Here is a 6000-nt window from a genome sequence, read left to right on the forward strand (position 1 = left end):
GCTTAGCGGACACTTCCGCTTGCAAGATGAAGGGAGAAGTTCCGCTAGCGGCATGGTGCTTAGCGGAGACTTCAGCTTGCAAGATGAAGGGAGAAGTTCCGCTAGCGGGGTGGCGCTTAGCGGAGACTTCCACTTGCAAGATGAAGGGAGAAGTTCAGCTAGCGGGATGGTGCTTAGTGGAGACTTCTGCTTTCAAGATGAAGAGAGAAGTTCCGCTAGCGGCGTGGCGCTTAGTGGAGACTTCTACTTGCCAAATGAAGGGAGAAGTTCCGCTAGGGGAGTGGCGCTTAGCGGAGACTTCCGCTTACAAGATGAAGGGAGAAGTTCCGCTAGCGGCGTGGCGCTTAGAGGAGACTTCCGCTTGCAAGATGAAGGGAGAAATTCCGCTAGCGGCGTGGCGTTTAGAGGAGACTTTCGAGGATTGGTGACCCTTGATGGTTACTTTGGTTAGACACTTCGGCTGACGGGGTCTGACACGTGGTCAACATGTATGGGGATAGCGTGTGGAATAACGTCCCCGCAGCACGCCTACATCTTTGCCATTAATGCCAGCAATTATTGATTTTATAACCGAGGCAATGCCTCGGTTAATCTGGAGGGTAAGTGCGGTCGTGGGGCACCTGTACGGCTGTCGTGCGATGTCGTTTTTCAGCGGATGGCCTAGATTGGTTTGATGTTGACATAAAAGAGAGGGAAACCACAGTGGTTTTGACATCTTCTTCACTTCAAACTTTGAGTCGTCGTATTCGAGCTTTGTTTCTGAGAGCCAAGATTTTGCGATCGATCTTTGGAGGACGAAGAACTTCTAAAGAGGAGACGAGCACCCTTAAGCGCACCAAAGTTCCCATCTTTAAGGTGGGTAATCTTTATACTATTCTAAGTTTCTAACCTATATTCAAAATTATATTTAATGCTATGAATCATTCATTTAAAAAAAAAAAAACAAACAAACAAAATCGGTAGGATCAAATTGTGTGATACGCAATCAAACTCAGATTAGAAACTATGGAATTTCTTCTTCTAAGAATGATTTATTATATTAGTACATCATGGTAGACGTGAGCACAAAACTAATAACGCAACACGACAAACTTTACCAATAACAGTACTATTACTATATGACCTTGCTTTGTTATAATAGTAATTCAAATGATTAGTCTACGCACCAAAACGCTTACTTTTCTTTTAATTAGCCCGCATGATGTGGCCAAATCCAGGATTTTGATCTGTCGTGTTATCTGTTGAAAAGTGAAAAAGCTCAATCACGAGTCACGGACGACGAACAGAATACAGGATTGGATGATTGCCCGTCGGCTTTTTTGGAATGTGGGCGGCTGAGCTATCTTTTCTTGGTTTTGGGATTTAGCCAACGCAAAACTTCCACACGAAAACTGAAAGTCTGAAACAAACGAAGAATACACAAACCCGAAAGCCATTTCCGACGACCCTAATAAGGAGAAGTACTTTTAGCCCAAGCAAACTTCTCATCCTTCGCCTTCAAGCTACGGAAATGATTGACAAGGACCTGACAGTTGAAAGCCTCATACAAAATTGATTCGAAGTTTAAGAACCATTCCAAATATTTAATGGAGATTAGAGGTCATTTGTGTTTCGATAAGGCAATGACAATCAATTAACATCCGTAGGTAGCTCCAACCATCATAGCAGTTCTCTCGATCTTTGTTAACTTAATAACAATTCAACTCCTCTACCGAGCAGTCATCACACAGATTTCACCGATCATCACACAGATAGCCATCATCCTACTGATCATCACACCAATAGCCATCATCTTACTGATCATCACACAGATTTCGCCAGTTATCACACAAATAGCAATCGTCAAACTGATCATCACACAGATTTTGCCGGTCATCACATAGATAGCAATCATCCAACTAATCATCACACAGATTTCATCAGTCATCACACAGATAGCAATCATCACAAAGATTCATCACACTAATGTCATCGATTCATTACACAGATATTCCTACACAAGCTTTACATGACAATCATCACAAAGATTCATCAAACTGATGTTATCGATTCATCACACAAATTTTCCTACACAAGCTACCATATCTTAAATCTCAATTAAGACGGTCATTCTAGACTCATGGTATCTTAACACATGAAATTCTACAATCACAACTCAATACACAATTTCACCATTCTCGAGCAATAATGAACTCATTTCAATTATTGTTCACATCACAATGAAACCACCAATACATATATATTTCACGTAAATGTATATATATAAATAGTCATTCACTCAGGAATGCCACTATTACCAACTATAGTCATAGTTAACCTAATAAGTCCAAGACAATATGATAATTAGGCTCATAACGAATATCGTGAGATTTACTCACCTCTAAATCCCGTTGTGTCTTCACAAGCTAACCAAGACAAGCACAAATCGCTGCAATCCGCTCAACACAAGCCTGTCAAGTACCAAAACACATACGGTCTCGAATCAGTGCACGAATCACAAAGTGATTAAAGTCCGAACCCCCGTTTTGAACTAAAACCACAAAAGTGATGCCAATCGAGGCGAAACCACATCCGAGACCACCAAAAGTCTCCGGAATACTTGTATGATCGATATGTCAAATCCACAAATCGATCAAACACTCAAATCCTCACGGATTGAATAATCGAACGGTTTGAAATCGTGAAAACCCTAACATGCTCATACGATCTCTAAAAATTAAGTGTTGTTTATGGAAATGCTCGTATCGACGAGTAGATCAAAATCAGGGACAGAAATGGAAACTTTTTCCAATGGCCATATATTCTTCATACGAACTTCGATTTCCGCGTTTCACATGTCCACAAACTCGTACTAACGCGTTCTACGACTTTTATGAAGGAAGTTTTCAGAGAAACCCAACGAATAAAAAGTCAACCAGTGCAACCCTCCCTAAAACCATATTCTTAAAATAAAATTTCATCCGAAACACTTCCGCTCCGTCCAAGAGCCACGAAACCATCCAATAACCACAATTTAGATTCCAAAAAATTCTCAGAAAATAATGATGAATTTCTAGAGCACTACATGTCTCTTCCACGTTTACCTTCGGCTGAGCAAACAAAGAGCTTGTCCCTCAATAGGCAACTAGAGGATATATGTGCTTTAGTTAATCTAGTATTGAAACCAAATCTATGTGCATATCGATTGTAAAAAGCATGTGCATCATCTTCTGTTTCAAACTCGATACCAACTACAGGAATCAATTCTTGACGCATTCTGGAGTGAATTGAATCAGCCGTTTCATTAGGTTTTGTGGCTTCTTAATTCTGACTCTTCTTCACTACCTCCAACTTCATTATTTTCAACTTCTACAGAACCATTCAAGTCTATACCACTCCCAAAATCCAATTTATTATACATTTGACAATCACAATTACCTATAGCTTCCACATCCTTGAAAGAAATATAAGATCAATATATTAGATAATAGCTTCCACAATCACAACTATCTGCCAAAATGGTATGTACGTTTATTGAATGATCTATGATAATAGTTATTTGCTAGCAATTCTCTAGGGCATTCAATCATACCCATTACACAAGAGCTTCGGGCCAAAGCTTTGCATGACGATATATGGAAAAAAAAAATTGGAAAAGAACTAAATTGAACAGTTGCTTTGTCTTTCAAAATTGAAGGACTTCACAATGAATTAAATGCAAAGCTGTCCATATGTATATGCACACAAACTTACCGGTGTTGATATTGCTAGGTTTTTTGAGTTTGATGGCACATGAGATTCATGTTCCATGATTGGCAAGTGTAAGAATGGTGAAACAATTCACCCTAGAAAACAAATGAAAATGTAGAAGGATGCAATATACCAATATGTGATCAATTGGTTTCAAATCATGATGAGGTTTGACGTAGTACTCATGGTCGTCTTCTGATTATAGCTATGGCATTTTTGAAGAGGAGTTCCAGACAAGCCACCCAGACAGACGAAGAAGAAAAAGAAGAAGAAGAGTCGTTGGTTCCGTGTTTTGGTCGACATTTGGTATTCACTGTAGTTTTTGTAAATATAAATTTATATTTTTAATTTAGAGATGTTGAGTTAGAGTTGAGTTAGAGTTCAGTAGACTGGTAAGAGATGTCTTAGCAGGCAAGAAATAATGCCAAGTGTAAGAATTTTATAGGAAGATAGGGAAGGGGATAAGGAAATTGGGACAGAAGATTTGAAGCCATGTATTATATAAAAGAATTTAGACTATATCTAGAGACTCGAGTATAAAACAAACACGAGGTAGAACAATTCAAGGCAAGAATAATTAGTAATGGAGCAGATTGTTATGAGGATCAGAGAGAAGCATTTTATGCTGTTTGTATTGTTTCTTTGCTTACTACCAATCTGTACCTCATCATCCCCATCTCCACCCCATTCTTACAACCCTACCCAAAACCCGGTCGCCAAGAAGCATTTCGTGCTGGTTCACGGAGCCGGTCACGGGGCATGGTGTTGGTACAAGGTGGCAACTCTGCTGAAACAGTCAGGCCACAATGTTACCGCTCTGGACCTTGCAGCATCTGGAATTGACCCAACTCAGATACAAGAAGTTCGTTCTTTCGCGGTTTACGTTGAACCGTTGACGAATTTCATGGAGTCTCTCTCGCCAAAGGAGAGAGGGTTGTTCTGGTTGGCCACAGCTTGGGTGGAGTAGCCTTATCTATTGCCATGGAAAGGTTCCCTCATAAAATTTCTGTTGCGGTTTTTGCCACCGCTGCCATGCCTGGTCCTGATATCAGTTTCTTGACCATACTTCAAGAGGTACACACGTGATTTAATCAATAAACCCGTCATAGTGATTAGTTTACTGACGAATAAATTTTTTTGAAAAATTAATGCACAGGTTGGCAGTCATTTGGATTTTATGGACTCTCAATATAGATTTGATGATGGCGACACCAAACCTGCAACCTCGGCACTCGTGGGGCCGAAGGTGCTAGCCTCATCGTTCTACCAGCTCTCGCCACCAGAGGTAAATTAATTGAAAAATGTGAAAGTTGTTAGTATTAAATTTCTACTGGTGAATGTATAACATATGCCACGTATATATTGTCACCAGTGAATAGGTGGAAAAGGAAAAATAAAGTGAGAAAGTAGACAGAATGCATACACTAGTACATGCTATAGTATTGTTAACATTTTCATTTTTACTTGTTTGGTTGGTTGGTGATGTATTTTATACATGGACAGGATTTAACACTAGCGGTCACACTGGTGAGATTTGACCCTCTTATTACAGAAGAACTGAAATTCTCAAAGCATAGATATGGATCGGTTCGTAAAGTATACATTTTGTGCGACCAAGACCATGCAATAAAGGTGGATCTTGCAATGTTGATGATCAACAAAAATCCTCCCGATGAAGTCAAAGTGATAAATGGTTCTGATCACATGGTCATGTTCTCCAGACCACTCGAGCTTTTCTCCAACATCCTACAAATTGCTGAGAAATACTCCTAAAGGCTAGGAGAAAAAAGAAAAAGGAAAAAAAAAAAAAAAACACATGAGAATCATCTTATCATCATGTAACTGAACAACATTGCTGGTGCACAGCATGCATGTAATTATTCAACCATAAAAAGCTTAGGTGGTGAAAATTATCCTCCTTAATTTCAAATATATATATATATATATATATATATATATAAATTAGGGCTGTCACTCGATCGGTTCGAATCGGTTATATGTATTATCAACTTCAAAACTAAAGCTTTCGGTTTCAAAATTGAGCTACCAACTACCAACCAAAATTTTTGGTTTTTAATCATAGCTAACAAATTCGGTATTTCGGTTTTCGGTATTACCAACTTTAGAACAACTAATTCTTTGTAATTAAAATTAGAAAGAACAAAACTAGGTTCTTCAATTTTATAGTCGTAAATTTTGTACTCATCTCCTAATTATAGCTTTATTTTGTATATATGACATCAAGTTTGAGACATTTTCAATAAAACTAGA

The 6000-nt window shown here is 38.8% G+C and overlaps 1 pseudogene; it reads left to right on the forward strand.

Annotated features, from left to right (window-relative positions):
• The first annotated feature begins 4290 nt into the window (after positions 1-4290).
• On the forward strand, positions 4291-5547 carry LOC112190383 (annotated as a pseudogene).
• The last annotated feature ends 453 nt before the right edge of the window (positions 5548-6000 follow it).

Source organism: Rosa chinensis, chromosome 2, assembly GCF_002994745.2.
Source record: "Rosa chinensis cultivar Old Blush chromosome 2, RchiOBHm-V2, whole genome shotgun sequence".
In the NCBI taxonomy this organism is placed as follows: domain Eukaryota; kingdom Viridiplantae; phylum Streptophyta; class Magnoliopsida; order Rosales; family Rosaceae; genus Rosa; species Rosa chinensis.